Here is a 17,434-nt window from a genome sequence, read left to right as displayed (position 1 = left end):
GGGGAGAAAGAGATGGGGGGGGAGAGAAAGAGATGGGGGGGGGAGAGAAAGAGATGGGGGGGGGGGGGAGAAAGAGATGGGGGGGGGGGGAGAGAGAAAGAGATGGGGGGGGGGAGAGAAAGAGAGGGGGGGAGAGAAAGAGATGGGGGGAGAGAAAGAGATGGGGGGGGAGAGAAAGAGATGGTGGGGGGAGAAAGAGATGGGGGGGGGGAGAAAGAGATGGGGGGGGGGAGAAAGAGATGGGGGGGGGGGAGAAAGAGATGGGGGGGGGGGAGAAAGAGATGGGGGGGGGGGGAGAAAGAGATGGGGGGGGGGGGGGAAAGTGGGGGGGGGGGAGAAAGAGATGGGGGGGGGGGGGAGAAAGAGATGGGGGGGGGGGGAGAAAGAGATGGGGGGGGGGGGAGAAAGAGATGGGGGGGGGGGAGAAAGAGATGGGGGGGGGGGAGAAAGAGATGGGGGGGGGGGGAGAAAGAGATGGGGGGGGGGGGAGAAAGAGATGGGGGGGGGGGAGAAAGAGATGGGGGGGGGGGGAGAAAGAGATGGGGGGGGGGAGAAAGAGATGGGGGGGGGGGAAAGAGATGGGGGGGGGGAGGAAAGAGGGGGGGGGGAGAAAGAGATGGGGGGGGGGGGGGAGAAGAGGGGGGGGGGGAGAAAGAGATGGGGGGGGGGGAGAAAGAGTGGGGGGGGGGGAGAAAGAGATGGGGGGGGGGAGAAAGAGATGGGGGGGGGGAGAAAAGAGATGGGGGGGGGGAGAAAGAGATGGGGGGGGGAGAAAGAGATGGGGGGGAGAAAGAGATGGGGGGGAGAAAGAGATGGGGGAGAAAGAGATGGGGGGGGGAGAAAGAGATGGGGGGGGGGAGAAAGAGATGGGGGGGGGAGAAAGAGATGGGGGGGGGAGAAAGAGATGGGGGGGGGAGAAGGAGATGGGGGGGGAGAAGGAGATGGGGGGGGGAGAAGGAGATGGGGGGGGGAGAAGGAGATGGGGGGGGGAGAAGGAGAGATGGGGGGGGGAGAAGGAGATGGGGGGGGGAGAAAGAGATGGGGGGGGGAGAAAGAGATGGGGGGGGAGAAAGAGATGGGGGGGGAGAAAGAGATGGGGGGGGAGAAAGAGATGGGGGGGGGGAGAAAGAGATGGGGGGGGAGAGAAAGAGATGGGGGGGAGAAAGAGATGGGGGGGAGATAGAGATGGGGGGGGAGAAAGAGATGGGGGGGGGGAAAGAGATGGGGGGGGGAGAAAGAGATGGGGGGGGGAGAAAGAGATGGGGGGGGGGAGAAGAAGAGATGGGGGGGGGAGAAAGAGATGGGGGGGGGGAGGAAAGAGATGGGGGGGGGGAGAAAGAGATGGGGGGGGGAGAAAGAGATGGGGGGGGGAGAAAGAGATGGGGGGGGGAGAAAGAGATGGGGGGGGGAGAAAGAGATGGGGGGGGGGAGAAAGAGATGGGGGGGGGGAGAAAGAGCTGGGGGGGAGAAAGAGATGGGGGGGGAGAGAAAGAGATGGGGGGGGAGAGAAAGAGATGGGGGGGGAGGAGAGAAAGAGATGGGGGGGGGAGAGAAAGAGATGGGGGGGGGGGAGAGAAAGAGATGGGGGGGGAGAGAAAGAGATGGGGGGGGGGGAAGAGATGGGGGGGGAAAGAGATGGGGGGGGGGAAGAGATGGGGGGGGGAAAGAGATGGGGGGGGGAAAGAGATGGGGGGGGAAGAGATGGGGGGTGGGGGGGGAGAGAAAGAGATGGGGGTGGGGGGGGAGAGAAAGAGATGGGGGGGAGAAAGAGATGGGGGGGAGAAAGAGATGGGGGGGAAGAGAAAGAGATGGGGGGGGAAGAGAAAGAGATGGGGGGGAAGAGAAAGAGATGGGGGGGGGGGGGGAAAAGAGGAGATTAAGGGCGGAGGCGGCGGGGTGCTGGTGAGGAGAAGGGGCCCAGTCCCAGCTCTGGCTGGCGAGTGTCTGCGATCCCCGACGTGCCATCAATCCGTCGTTGGATGAATTACAATACTAGGAGAGATCAGGCATCTCGCGCCCAAAACCTAAATAAATTCAGATCTTTAAAAAATTGTCTCGATGCAAGTTAGGAAAAAAACAATGGGACGTGTCCACTCCCACCAAAGTAACGGGAGTCTCCCCGTGTCCTCTCACCTCATGCTCGTTAACGCTTTCAAATAATAAATAGAAAATACTGCAACCGTCGCCTTCCGCTCCCCTCCCGAGATTTTTTTCTCCTCCCGGTCCCAACCTTTTAACGGTTTTATTTTCCGTTTTTCGTAGCTCTTTGAGTTATCGAACGATTATTATCATTAAATGGGGCTGTGATTTTAACACTCACTGATTTAGTTCTCCGCGTCTGAAACGAGCGAGTGTCAGTAAATGAGCACTGAAAGCCGAACCTTGCCGTCTCGCTCCTCCCGTGCAGCCGAATAGAGCCGCAAGCCTCCCCGCGCCGTCACACAGCCACTCTTTCCCCACCCCCCACCACCGCGCCGCGCCGCCTGCCTCGCTCCTATTGGTTGCCTGCCGCCCGCGCGCCGCGCCTATTGGTCCGTCAAATGAATAAGGCTGCCGCGGTTTGCTGTCGCGTTTTGTTTCAGTCCGGCATGCACTTCGGCAACGCGTCGTTCACTGGAGACGTGTCTTAGCAACCGGCAGCAGTTTGTAATTATCCAGAGACTGGCCGAAAGTGTCTGTCTTTCTGTCTGAGGGGACTTTCCGGTCAGCGGGAGCATTGCTGCCGAATACTTTCTACTGCAGGTGACCGGAGGAAGGTGTAAACCTCTAATGAGGCGATTGTGTGAGGACCAGGGCTGTCCAGGGGGTAAAACTATCTGAAGTTAAGGGTAATTTAAAAAACACATTTGGGACACAAGGCAAAATGGAATGATGGAGCAAGATATTCTAAAAATAATTTAATGAAATGAAAAAATACTAAATTAGTATGTAAATTCAAATCTTTAAAACCACTTTTGACCTATCGAATATAAGAAATAGGAGCAGGAGTCGGCCACCTGGCCCCTCGAGCCTTCTCCGCCATTTAATATTATGGCTGATCTGATTATGGACTCGGCTCCACTTCACTGCCCGCTCCCCATAACTCTTTACTCCCTTATCGCTCAAAAAAACTGTCTATCTCCGCCTTAAATATATTCAATGACCCCAGCCTCCACAGCTCACTGGGGCAGAGAATTCCATAGATTTACAACCCTCTGAGAGAAGAAATTCCTCCTCATCTGTTTTAAATGAGCAGCTCCTTATTCTGAGACTACGTCCCCTAGTTTTAGTTTCCCCGACAAGTTGAAATATCCTCTCTGCATTCATCTTGTCGAGCCCCCTCATTATCACCTCTCATTCTTCCGAACTCCAATGAGTAAAGGCCCAACCTACTCAACCTATCCTTATAAGTTAACCCCCTCATCTCCAGAATCAACCTAGTGAACCTTCTCTGAAAGCCTCCAATGCAAGTATATCCTTCCTTAAACACGGAGATCAAAACTGTACGCAGTACTCCAGGTGTGACCTTACCAATAACTTGCACAGTTGTAGCAGGACTTCTCTGCTTTTATACGCTATCCCCCTTGCAATAAAGGCCAACATTCCATTTTGCCTTCCTGATTACTTGCTGTACCTACATACTAACTCGGTCCCTTCATCCAAGTCGTTAATATAGATTGTAAATAGTTGAGAACCCAGCACCGATCCCTGCAGCACTCCACTAGTCACTGTTTACCAACTGGAAAATGACCCAATTATCCCGACTCTCTGTTTTCTGTTAGTTAGTCAATCCTCTATCCATGCTAATATATTACCCCCAACCCCGTGAACTTTTATCTTGTGCAGTAACCTCTTATGTGGCACCTTATTGAATGCCTTCTGGAAATCCAAATTCTTCTGAATTCCAATGAGTAGCGGCCCAACCTACTCAACCTATCCTCCTCATCCCCAGAATCAACCTACTGCCTCCAAAGCAAGTATATCCTTTCATAAATATGGAAACCAAAACTGCACGCAGTATTCCAGTTGTGGCCTCACCAATATCTTATATAGCTGTAGCAAAACTTCCCAGCTTTTATACTCCATCCCTTTTGCAATAAAGGCCAAGATACCATTGGTCTTCCTGATCACTTGCTGTACCTGCATACTATCCTTTTGTGTTTCATGCACAAGTACCCCCAGGTCCTGCTGTACATAAAATCTAGGAAAGGCTGACACTACAGTGCAGTGCTGATGGAGTGCTGCACTGTTGGAGGTGTTGTCTTTTGGATGCGACTTTAAGCCAAAACCTATCTTCCCTCTCTGGTAGATGTAAAAGATCCTGTGGTACCTTTTGAAGAAGAGCTGGGGAGGTGTCCTGAACAAGAATTATCCCTCAACCAACACCACTACAACAGAGTACTGGACATTTATCTCACTACAGTGTATGTGGGATCTGGCTCTGCACATGTTAGTTGTCATATTTCCCTACATTACAACAGTGACTCTACATCATTGGCTTTGAAGCACTTTGGGATGGCCTGAGGTCATGAAAGCTGCTATATAAATGCATATTTATTTCATTTATTTTAGGTAGAGACCTTCGACAGAATAGGTAAAAAAAAAACACCCGTGTAGCATAAGAACATAAGAATTAGGAGCAGGAGTAGGCCATTCGGCCCTTAGAGTCTGCTCCGCCATTCAATAAGATCATGGCTGATCTTTTACCTCAACTCCACTTTCCTGCATTGTCCCCATATCCCTTGATTCCCTTAATATTCAAAAATCTATTGATCTCTGTTTTGAATATATTCAAAGACTGAGCCTCCACAGCCCTCTGGGGAAGAGAATTCCAAAGATTCCCCATCCTCTGAGTGAAGAAGTTTCTCCTCATCTCAATCCTAAATGGACGACGCCTTATTCTGAGACTGTGATCCCTGGTTCTAGTCTCCCCAGCTAGAGAAAACATCCTCCCTGCATCTACCCTGTCAAGCCCTGTATGAATTTTGTATATTTCATTGAGATCACCTCTCATTCTTCTAAACTCCAGTGGATACAAGCCAAGTTGATCCAGTCTCTGCTCATATGTCAGTCCTGCCATACCGAGAATCAGTCTGGTGAACCTTCGCTGTACTCCCTCAATAGCAAGAATGTCCTTCCTCAGATTAGGAGACCAAAACTGTACACAATATTCTAGGTGAGGCCTCACCAAGGCCCTGTACAACTGCAGTAGACCTCCCTGCTTCTATACTCAAATCCTCTAGCTATGAAGGCCAACATGCGATTTGCCTTCTTCACCGCCTGCTATACCTGCATGCCAACCTTCAATGACTGATGTACCATGACACCCAGGTCTCGTTGCAACTTCCTTTTTCCTAATCTGTCACCATTCAGATAATATTCTGTCTTCCTGTTTTTGCCACCAAAGTGGATAACCTCACATTTATCCACATTATACTGCATCTGCCATGTATTTGCCCACTCACCTAACCTGTCCAAGTCACCCTACAGCCTCTTAGCATCCTCCTCACAGCTCACACCGCCACCCAGCTTAGTGTCATCTGCAAACTTGGAGATATTACATTCAATTCCTTCATCTAAATCATTGATGTATATTGTTAATAGCTGGGGTCCCAGCACTGAACCCTGCGGCACCCCACTGATCACTGCCTGTCATTCTGAAAAGGACCCATTTATTCCAACTCTCTGCTTCCTGTCTGCCAACCAGTTTTTTTATCCACGTCAATACATTACCCCCAATACCATGTGCTTTAATTTTGCACACTAATCTCTTGTGTGGGACCTTGTCAAAAGCCTTTTGAAAGTCCAAATACACCACATCCACTGGTTCTCCCTGTCCACTCTACTAGTTACATCCTCAAAAAATTCCAGAAGATTTGTCAAGCATGATTTCCCTTTCATAAATCCATGCTGACTTGGACCGATCCTGTCACTGCTTTCCAAATGCACTGCTATTTCATCTTTAATAATGGATTCCAACATTTTCCCCACCACTGATGTCAGGCTAACCGGTCTATAATTCCCTGTTTTCTCTCCCTCCTTTTTAAAAAAGTGGTGTTACATTAGCTACCCTCCAGTCCATAGGAACTGATCCAGAGTCATTAGAATGTTAGAAAATGATGACCAATGCATCCACTATTTCCAGGGCCACTTCCTTAAATACTCTGGGATGCAGCTTATCAGGCCCTGGGGACCTATCGGCCTTCAATCCCATCAATTTCCTAAACACAGTTTCCTGACTAATAAGGATTTCCTTCAGTTCCTCCTTTTCGCTAGATCCTCGAACCCCTAGTATTTCCGGAAGGTTATTTTTGTCTTCCTTAGTGAAGACAGATCCAAAGTATTTGTTCAATTGGTCTGCTATTTCTTTGTTCCCCATTATAAATTCACCTGAATCTGACTGCAAAGGACCTACGTTGGTCTTCACTAATCTTTTTCTCTTCATATATCTATAGAAGCTTTTGCAGTCAGTTTTTTTAATGTTCCCTTGCAAGCTTCCTCTCGTACTCTATTTTCCCCCTCCTAATTAGACCTTTTGTCCTCCTCTGCTGAATTCTAAATTTCTCCCAGTCCTCAAGTTTGCTGCTTTTTCCGGCCAATTTATATGCCTCTTCCTTGGATTTAACATCATCCCTAATTTCCCTTGTTAGCCACGGTTGAGCTACCTTCCCAGTTTTATTTTTACTCCAGACAGGGATGTACAATTGTTGAAGTTCATCCATGTGATCTATAAATGTCTGTCATTGCCTATCCATTGTCAACCCTTGAAGTATCATTTGTCAGTCTATCCTAGCCAATTCACGTCTCATACCATCAAAGTTACCTTCCTTAAGTTCAGGACTCTAGTCTCTGAATTAACACTGTCACTCTACATCTTGATAAAGAATTCTACCATATTATGGTCACTCTTCCCCAGGGTGCATCACACAACAAGATTGCTAATTAGTCCTCATTATACAACACCCAGTCTAGGATGGCCAGCGCTCTCGTTGGTTCCTCGACATATTGATCTCGAAACCATCCCTAATACACTCCAGGAAATCCTCCTCCACCGCATTGCTACCAGCTTGGTTAGCCCAATCTATATGTAGATTAAAGTTGCCCATGATAACTGCTGTACCTTTATTGCACGCATCCGTAATTTCTTGTTTGATGCCACCCCCAACCTCATTACTATTGTTTGGTGGTCTGTACACAACTCCCACTAGCGTTTTCTGCCCTTTGGTATTCCGCAGTTCTCCCCGTACAGATTCCACATTATCCAAGCTAATGTCCTTTCTTACTATTGTGTTAATTTCCTCTTTAACCAGCAATGCTACCCACTTCCTTTTCCTTTCTGTCTATCCTTCCTGAATGTTGAAAAACCCTGGATGTTGAATTCCCATTTGCTCTCTTAATTGCTTGCTATACCTGCATGTTAACTTTCAGTGATTCGTGTACAAGGACACCCAGGTTCCTCTGAACACCAACATTTTCCAATCACTCGCTATTTTTTAAAAATTCTGCTTTTCTGAAAATTCTGAAGTGGATAACTTCATATTTCTCGACATTATATTCCATTTGTCATGTTTTTGCCCATTTACTTTGCCTGACTATATCCCCTTGAACCCTTTTTGCATCCTCCTCACAACTTACATTCTTATCTAGCTTTGTATCATCAGTAAATTTGGATATATTACATTTGGGGCCCTCATCTAAATCATTGATCTAAATTGTGAATAGTTGGAGCCCAAGCACTGATCCTTGTGGCACCCCTCTAGTTACAGCCTGCCAACCCAAAAATGACCCGTTTATTCCTGCTCCTTGTTTTCTGTCCGTTAACCAATCCTCAATCCATGCTAGTATATTACCCCCAATTCCATGAGCCCTAATTTTGTTTAATAATCTCTTGTTTGGCACCTTATCAAATGCCATCTGAAAATCCAAATACACCACATCCACTGGTTCACCCTTATCTATTCTACTAGTTATAATCTCAAAAAACTCGAACAGATTTGTCAAACACGATTTCCTTTTTAATAAATCCGTGTTGACTCTGCCCAATCCTATTATTATTTTCTCAGTGCCCTGTTACCACCTCCTTAATAATAGATTCGATAATTTTCCCTGCGAGTTCTGAAGAAGGGCTGAGCTCTAAACTTTGACGTGTCTGTTCTTTCCCAAGAGCATGGTGGATAGAGGTGTACCGATGGATGTGGTGTATTTAGATTTCCAAAAGGCATTCGATAAGGTGCCACACAAAAGGTTACTGCAGAAGATAAAGGTATGCGGAGTCAGAAGAAATGTATTAGCATGAAGCGAGAATTGGCTGGCTAACAGAAAGCAGAGAGTTGGGATAAATGGATCCTTTTCGGGTTGGAAATCGGTGGTTAGTGGTGTGCCACAGGGATCGGTGCTGGGACCACAACTGTTTACAATATACATAGATGACCTGGAAGAGGGGACAGAGTGTAGTGTAACAAAATTTGCAGATGACACAAAGATTAGTGGGAAAGCGGGTTGTGTAGAGGACACAGAGAAGCTGCAAAGAGATTTAGATAGGTTAAGCGAATGGGCTAAGGTTTGGCAGATGGAATACAATGTTGGAAAATGTGAGGTCATCCACATGGGAAAAAAAACAGTAAAAGGGAATATTATTTGAATGGGGAGAAATTACAACATGCTGCAGTGCAGAGGGACCTGGGGGTCCTTGTGCATGAAACTCTTGTGCATGAAACTAAAAGAGCACACAACACGCAGGGGAACTTGGTGAAAGAACTGCGCGTGTGCTTAACTACTCAGTAAAACAGATTTCCCTCACCCAGGGGCTTGCATCTGTGACAGACAGCGTCCTTTGTTGCGCAAAGACGTAAGGCCGTTGGAAACTAGTCTGTCCTGAGAGCCGGACACGGGTACAGCGTGGCTGCTGGCTCAGAGTACGATTTCAGCAAAACACCAAAGAGTTTGAAAAGTACAACAAAAGACTAATCCCAAAAAGTTAGTTTGCAGGTGCAGCAGGTAATCAGGAAGGCGAATGGAATGTTGGCCTTCATTGCAAGAGGGATGGAGTACAAAAGGAGGGAGGTCCTGCTGCAACTGTACAGGGTATTGGTGAGGCCGCACCTTGAGTACCGTGTGCAGTTTTGGTCACCTTACTTAAGGAAGGATATACTAGCTTTGGAGGGGGTACAGAGACGATTCACTCGGCTGATTCCGGAGATGAGGGGGTTACCTTATGATGATAGATTGAGTAGACTGGGTCTTTACTCGTTGGAGTTCAGAAGGATGAGGGGTGATCTTATAGAAACATTTAAAATAATGAAAGGGATAGACAAGATAGAGGCAGAGAGGTTGTTTCCACTGGTCGGGAGACTAGAACTAGGGGGCACAGCCTCAAAATACGGGGGAGCCAATTTAAAACCGAGTTGAGGAGGAATTTCTTCTCCCAGAGGGTTGTGAATCTGTGGAATTCTCTGCCCAAGGAAGCAGTTGAGGCTAGCTCATTGAATGTATTCAAATCACAGATAGATAGATTTTTAACCAATAAGGGAATTAAGGGTTACGGGGAGCGGGCGGGTAAGTGGAGCTGAGTCCACGGCCAGATCAGCCATGATCTTGTTGAATGGCGGAGCAGGCTCGAGGGGCTAGAATGGCCTACTCCTGTTCCTAATTCTTATGTTCTTATGCTGCCTGATCTTACAGCATTTGCAGGTTTTTTTTTTGCTTTTTATTTGATAAGTACATGTTTGTGTTATTTCCAGTTTTGACAAAGTTTCCACAACCAAAAGATCAACTCTTCAGTTCTCTCCACAGATGCCATCTGACCTGCTCAGTGTTTCCAGCATTTTCTGTTTTTGTTTCAGATTTGTAGCATCTAAAGTTTTTTTGCTTTTTATTCATGTTAATAATTCCTTTCTTTCAATTTTCTCCCTCACCCAAGGACATTCAAAATCCTCTGGGGTTCAGTTCCAATCAGCTTTCTTTGTACCACACCAAGTAGCCATTCTTTATGTATGAGCCTCGTAAGGGTTGTCATGCTATTTGACTGTTGAGAGCACCACTGCTGAGACTGTCCTCACCCAAAGTCACACACAAGCACTATCCAGCAGGAGATGAGAGAATAGTAATTGGGTGCAGGATCCCAGATTAATCTTGTTCTGAGTAGTCTTGGGCACTGCAACCAATTGTAGGGCTGCAACAACAAGATCATGTAACTGTCATGTATGTACATGCTGTTTGTAGCCACCAGATGGTGTCATTGTTGGAGGCCACTGAGCAGCACGCACATAGTGCTGCTCAGGTCTAAAAGGCCAGCCATTTTGTGAGTCAGGCACTTTGGGCCGTAATAAAGCAGGACAAGGTTGTACCTTGTTCAGTTAAACAGTACTCAGTTTGTACCTTTATTGCATACATTTGGCGACAAGAACCTTTGTTTGCAAAATGAGCACAATTGGATTTTGAGAGTGATTCGTAAAGGGAGAAGATTGGGCAGACTTTGTGAGCCGTTTGAACCAATACTTGGTGGCCAACAAATTGAAGGGGGTCGACAATACAGATCGGCACCGGGCCGTGTTCCTCACTATGTGCGGTTCAAAGATCTACGGTCTGATAAAGAATCTACTTATGCCTAGTGATCCAACAAAGAAAACGTACGAGGAGTTGTGTACATTGGTACGGGAGCACCTCAAGCCAGACGACGGCATCATCATCTCGAGATACAGGTTTTATACACACTTTCGATCGGAGGGCCAGAGCGTGGCGGAATTCATTGCCGACCTGAGACGTCTAGCGGGACCATGCAAGTTCAGGACGTTGTTGGCAGACATGCTGCGGGACTTCATTGTTATCGGTATCAACCACGAGGTGATCCTGCGCAAACTTCTGGCAGTGGAGGAGTTGGATTTAAAAAGGGCCATCCAGATCGCTCAATCATGTATGATGATGAACAGGAGTTTAAAGCAAATAACGGTGAAGAACCGAACCTCGGCAAGTAATGTAAATGCGATTGATTCGGCGTTCGGCAGAGTGGCACATGGCAGGGCCTATCCGGTTGCGTTCGCGAATGATTCGGCGTTCGGCAGAGCGGCACATGGCAGGGCCTATCTGGCTGCGTTCGCGAAACCTGTGGCTGCCCAAAGTCCGCCAGTGGGAATGTATCTGACTTTTTCGTGTTGGCGTTGTGGGGGAAATCATCGGCACCAGCAGTGCCGATTTAAGCAATATAGTTGCAAAGGCTGTCTGAGAGTGGGGCATCTCCAGCGCAAGTGCCCGCAGATGAGCAAGTGAGCTGCGACACACCAAGTGGAGGATGAGAGTCAGACTAGCGCGAATCCGGATATGCAATCCGAGATGCCAAAGGAGGAAGTGTATGGACTGTACTCTTTCATAATCAAGAGTAAACCAACTTTGATTTACGTGAAGTTTAACGGGATACTGGTATCGACGGAACTGGACACAGGAGCGAGTCAATCGATATGAACGAGAGGGCATTTAACAAGCTGTGGGATACTAAGACTGTGAGGCCCAGGCTGAGCCCTGGTAATGCCAAGCTGCATACATACACCAAAGAACTGATAAAGGTGATTGGCAGTGCACAAATTAATGTGTCGTACAACGATGCGGTTCAAGAGATGCGGTGCAGTTACTGCTGTGGATTGTTCCAGGCAATGGCCCAACGCTGCTCGGCAGGAGAAAATCAGATGCGACTGGAATGATATAAAGGCGTTGTCGTCGGAGGAAGATACATGTGCCCAAGTATTGAGCAAGTTCCCCTCGCTGTTCAAACCGGGTATCGTCAACTTCACGGGAGCCAAGGTGCAGATCCACGTAATCTCAGATGCAAGACACGTCCATCATAAAGCTTGGGCAGTGCCGTATATGATGAGGGAGAAGGTCAAAATTGAACTGGACAGACTCCAGCGCGAAGGGATCATATCACCGGTCGAATTTAATGAATGGGCCTGCCCCATTGTTCCTGTGCTGAAAAGTGATAGCACAGTCAGAATCTGTGGAGACTACAAGGCTACGATCAACAGGGTTTTAAAACAAGATCAGTACCTGTTACCGAAGGCTGATGACTTGTTTGTGATGCTAGCTGGAGGGAAGTCGTTCACAAAACTGGAATTGACGTTGGCCTATATGACACAGGAGTTGGTCGAGACATCGAGGAGATTTACGTGCAGTAACACAAACAAAGGGCTGTTTATTTATCACAGGTGCCCATTTGGACTTCGCTTGGCTGCAGCAATATTCCAGAGGAATATGAAAAGTCTACTGAAGTCCGTTCCCAGAACCTTCGTGCTCCAAGATGACATCCTGATCACCGGTCGTGACTCCAAGGAACATCTGAACAACCTAGAAGAGGTTCTATTGCGTTTGGACAGAGTGGGACTCGGACTTAAACGCTCGAAGTGCGTCTTCATGGCACCGGAGGTCGAATTCCTCAGGAGGAAAATCGCCGCTGATGTCATCAGACCTACTGACGTGAAAACCAAAGCCATTAAGAATGCACCTATGCCGCAGAATGTGACGGAGCTGCTGTTCCTGGGTCTACTCAACTACTTTGGTAACTTCCTACCTAAATTTTGCACCCCACTTGAACCACTGCACATGCTATTAAGAAAAGGCAACAACTGGGTGTGGGGCACATTGCAAGACAGAGCTTTTGAGAAAGCCACCAATCTGCTTTGCTCAAACAAGCTGCTGCCCCTTATGACCCATGTAAACTGTCATGTATTCAACCAGCATTGTAACCCATGTATAAACTGACCTAAGTTGTACACCGTGAGAACACTGACCACTAGGTGGGAGACACTCCTAACCTGGACCTTCAGGTATAAAAGGGGAAGCTCCACCCACCTTCATCACTTGAGTGCTAAGGAATAAAGGACAGGTCACAGACTGACCTTCTCTCAAGCATGGGCCTCGTGTGCATTTATACTGTGTAGTAAGGACGTATCAATGGCGACAAGAAACTGGGATTTAAACCACGCGAGCATGGCCACTAGCAGAACAGATGAGAGGTACTGTGTTAAGGAATGGTTGGGACAGAGATTCAACATTGTTAAAGCAGCACACAGTTCTCCAGGCGGACAAGGGCAGTCAGGCATGCCCCAACATGTAGTCAAACCCAGAGGGGGAGTTTGACAGAGACAATGGCAAGCTGAACAGTGATTCACGCCATTGCAAGGGACAATGCGGCCAGTAATGGGGCCATCAACACCTGTTAATGGTGCACTCAAGGACAATAACAGGGGCAGTCAGGGACGATCGACTGGCAAGGGACCTTTTGTTTCAAACCACAACTCATGCTGGAGGCGTGGAGGCATACATTCAGCCGGAGTTTGCAGAGATGAGCAAAATACCTGCAGAAATTGCAGAAATGGACACTGGGGGAAATCGCTGGAAGCTGAAGTTCAGCGAGTTCATGTGGAGCACGTGTACAGTTCATACACCAGGACGCCACCAATGATGATGGAAGTGCTCCTCAATGGCATCCCAGTATCAATGGAGTTAGACACGGGTGCCAGCCAGTCCCTGATGGGTATCAAACAGTTCGAAAAGTTGTGGGCATCGAAGGCCAGGAAGCCAAAATTATTGCCGATTGATGCACAGCTACGGACTTACACAAAGCAGATCATTCCGGTGCTAGGCAGCGCCACGGTAGTCGTGACCCACAAAGATTCGGAGAACAGGTTGCCACTCTGGATTGTCCTGGGACGGTCCCGCACTACTGGGGAGGAGTTGGCTTGCTGTCATGAACTGGAAATGGGGCGATGTCAATGCAATTTCCTCTGTGGAGCGAGTATCGTGCTCACAGGTCCTGGACAAATTTGACTCATTATTTCAACCCGGCATTGGCACTTTCATGGGGGCCAAGGTAGTGATTCACATAAACCCGGACGCCAGACCAGTACACCACAAGGCCAGAGCGGTGCCGTACGTGATGCGGCAAAAGATAGAAGGCGAATTGAACCGCCTGTTGAGGGAAGGCATCATCTCGCCAGTCGAATTTAGTGACTGGGCGAGCCCGATTGTGCCGGTGCTCAAGGCGGATGAGTCGGTCAGGATATGTGGCGATTACAAGGCCACCATCAATCAGGTGTCATTCCAAGACCAGTACCCGCTACCGAGAGCGGAGGACCTCTTTGCGACGCTATCCGGTGGCAAACTTTTTTCAAAATTGGACCTGACCTCAGCTTACATGACCCAGGAGCTGGCGAGTGAGTCAAAGAAGCTGACCACCATCACGACACACAAGGGGTTGTTTGAGTACAACAGATGTCTGTTCGGGATTCGCTCGGCCGCCGCGATCTTCCAACGAAATATGGAAAACCTCCTCAAGTCGATTCCAGGGACGGTGGTTTTTCAGGATGACATCCTCATTACGGGTTACGATACTGAAGAACACCTCCACAACCTGGAGGAGGTGCTACGCAGACTGGACCGGGTAGGTCTGCGACTGAAAAAGGCGAAGTGCGTCTTCCTAGCTCTAGAGGTATAATTCCTGGGGATGAGGGTAGCAGCAGACGGGATCAGCCCTACTGCATCCAAGACGGAAGCGATCCAGAGAGCACCCAGACCCCGTAACACGACGGAGCTGCGTTCGTTCCTGGGGCTCCTGAACTATTTTGGTAACTTCCTTCCCAAATTGAGCACGCTGCTAGAGCCGCTACACGTGCTCCTACGCAAAGGTCGCGAATGGGTCTGGGGGGACAGCCAGGAAAGGGCTTTTAATAGAGCACGCAATTTGTTATGTTCCAACAATCTGTTAACGCTATGTGACCCATGTAAGAAACTTGTGTTAACGTGCAATGTGTCGTCCTATGGTGTCGGGTGTGTGTTGCAGCATGTCAATGCCAAGGATCAGTTACAGCCGGTAGCTTATGCCTCCAGGAGTCTGTCCCAGGCAGAAAGGGGCTACGGGATGGTAGAAAAGGAGGCGCTCGCATGTGTATATGCGGTAAAGAAAATGCACCAGTACCTGTTTGGCAGGAAATTTGAGCTGGAGACAGATCACAAACCCCTAACGTCCCTTTTGGCCGACAACAAGGCCATAAATGCAAACGCATCAGCCCGCATACAGAGGTGGGCACTCACGTTAGCTGCCTATGACTACACAATTCAGCACAGACCGGGCACCGAAAACTGTGCCGATGCACTCAGCAGGCTCCCACTAGCCACCACTGAGGGGGCTACCGAGCATGGTGCTGAGATGGTCATGGCTGTTGAAGCTTTCGGAAGCGAAGGCTCACCCGTGACAGCCCGTCAGATTAAAGTCTGGACAAATAGAGACCCGCTATTGTCTCTAGTCAAGAAATGTGTCCTGAATGGGGACTGGGCAGCCACGTACAGGGCATGCCCTGAGAAATTTAAACCATTTCACAGGCGCAAGGATGAACTCTCGATTCAGGCCGATTGCCTACTGTGGGGAAACCGCGTAGTCATGCCCCAGATGGGCAGAGAGGTGTTCATCAGAGAACTCCACAATGGGCACCCGGGCATTGTCACGATGAAGGCAATTGCCAGGTCACACGTTTGGTGGCCAGGGATAGATGCAGATCTGGAACTTTGTGTTCGCAGGTGCAATACGTGTGCCCAGCTGGGCCATGCGCCCAGGGAAGCCCCCCTTAGCCCCTGGCCATGGCCCGCCAAGCCTTGGTCACGCATCCATGTGGACTACGCAGGTCCTTTCATGGGGAAAATGTTTTTGGTTGTAGTAGACGCCTACTCCAAATGGATCGAGTGTGACATTTTAAATTCAAGCACATCCTCTGCCACGGTAGAAAGTCTACGGGCAATGTTCGCCGCCCACGGTCTACCGGACATCTTGGTCAGCGACAATGGCCCGTGCTTCACAAGCACTGAATTCCAGGACTTCATGACAGGCAATGGAAGTAACCATGTTAGAACGGCACCGTTCAAGCCGGCCTCAAACGGCCCGGCAGAACGAGCAGTGCAGATAATCAAACAGGGGATGCTCAGATTCCAAGGGGGTTGCCTACAAACCCGCTTATCACGCCTCCTGTTGGCCTATAGATCCCGACCACACTCGCTCACAGGGGTTCCACCCGCAGAGCTACTAATGAAAAGGACGCTCAAAACCCGATTATCCCTTATACACCCCACCATGAAAGAAATTGTCGAGAGCAGGCGCCAGTCACAATATCACTACTATGACAGGAATGCGAGGGCGCGATGTATTGATGTAAATGATCCTGTTTTTGTCCTCAACTACGCTGCAGGGCTCAAATGGCTCGCAGGCACTGTGGTTGCCAAAGAGGGAAATAGGATTCTGGTAGTTAAACTTACCAATGGACAAATCTGCCGCAAACATGTGGATCAAACAAAAAGGAGGTTCAGCAAACCCATAGAAGAAGCAGAGGAAGAACACGATATAGAGTTCACTCCACCACAGGTGACCGAACACCGGAACCAAAGGGAGGAGAGCCCAGTCACTGTGGGCAGTCCAGACAGGCCTGAGGCACTGCAAACAGCAGACACTCAGGCCAGCGCCCAACAACCGGAGCCCCAACTCAGGCGCTCTACAAGGGAGTGTAAACCACCAGAGAGACTCAACCTGTGATCCCAATAAGACTTTGGGGGGGGAGGTGATGTCATGTATTCAACCAGCATTGTAACCCATGCATAAACTGACCTAAGTTGTACACCGTGAGAACACTAGGTGGGAGACACTCCTAACCTGGACCTTCAGGTATAAAAGGGGAAGCTCCACCCACCTTCATCACTTGAGTGCTAAGGAATAAAGGACAGGTCACAGACTGACCTTCTCTCAAGCATGGGCCTCATGTGCATTTATACTGTGTAGTAAGGACGTATCATAAACGTTTAGTTTTGGCCTGTGACGCATCGTCATATGCAATTTGTTGCGTGTTACAACAAGCCAATGAGTTGGGGAAACTTCAACCTGTTGCGTATGCATCCAAAAGTTTGTCTAAAGCAGAAAGAGCCTACAGTATGGTAGAAAAAGAAGCTTTAGCGTGTGTGTACGGTGTTAAAAAGATGTATCAATACCTGTTCGATCTGAGGTTCGAATTAGAGACCGATCACAAGCCGCTCATTTCGTTGTTTTCCGAGAGCAAAGGTATCAATCCCAACGCTTCATCCTGCATCCAAAGGTGGGCGCTGACATTATCTGCCTATGATTATGTCATTCGCCACAAACTTGGCACAGAGAATTGTGCCGATGCTTTGAGCCGGTTGCCGTTGCTCACACCAGAGGTGGAAACGCCACAATCGGCAGGTTTAATGTTAATCATGGATGCTTTTGAGAGTGAAGGTACCCCTATAAAAAGGCCGCGAGAGGCGTCGGGAGTTCGTTGGTGAAGCGTGAGTCCGGGTTCGGAGGCCTATGAAAAGGCCGCGAGAGGCGTCGGGAGTTCGTTGGTGAGGCATGAGTCCGGGGTCGGAGGCCTATCAAAAGGCCGGGAGAGGCGTCGGGAGTTCGTTGGTGAGG

General features: G+C 48.8%; 1 protein-coding gene across 1 annotated transcript in view; it reads left to right on the top strand.

The window, feature by feature from the left end:
* The first annotated feature begins 2,621 nt into the window (after positions 1-2,621).
* LOC139268867 (serine/arginine-rich splicing factor 1B-like) overlaps positions 2,622-17,434 on the top strand; it is a 115,446-nt gene continuing 100,633 nt past the window's right edge. The window contains exon 1 of the mRNA XM_070887660.1: positions 2,622-2,742. The gene's annotated coding sequence lies outside the window, so the exon portion shown is untranslated. The remainder of the gene's footprint in view (positions 2,743-17,434) is intronic.

Source organism: Pristiophorus japonicus, chromosome 8 (assembly GCF_044704955.1).
Source record: "Pristiophorus japonicus isolate sPriJap1 chromosome 8, sPriJap1.hap1, whole genome shotgun sequence".
NCBI classification, from domain to species: Eukaryota; Metazoa; Chordata; class Chondrichthyes; family Pristiophoridae; genus Pristiophorus; species Pristiophorus japonicus.
Note: the sequence above shows the minus strand (reverse complement) of the source record. Positions and strands in the feature narration are given on the sequence as shown.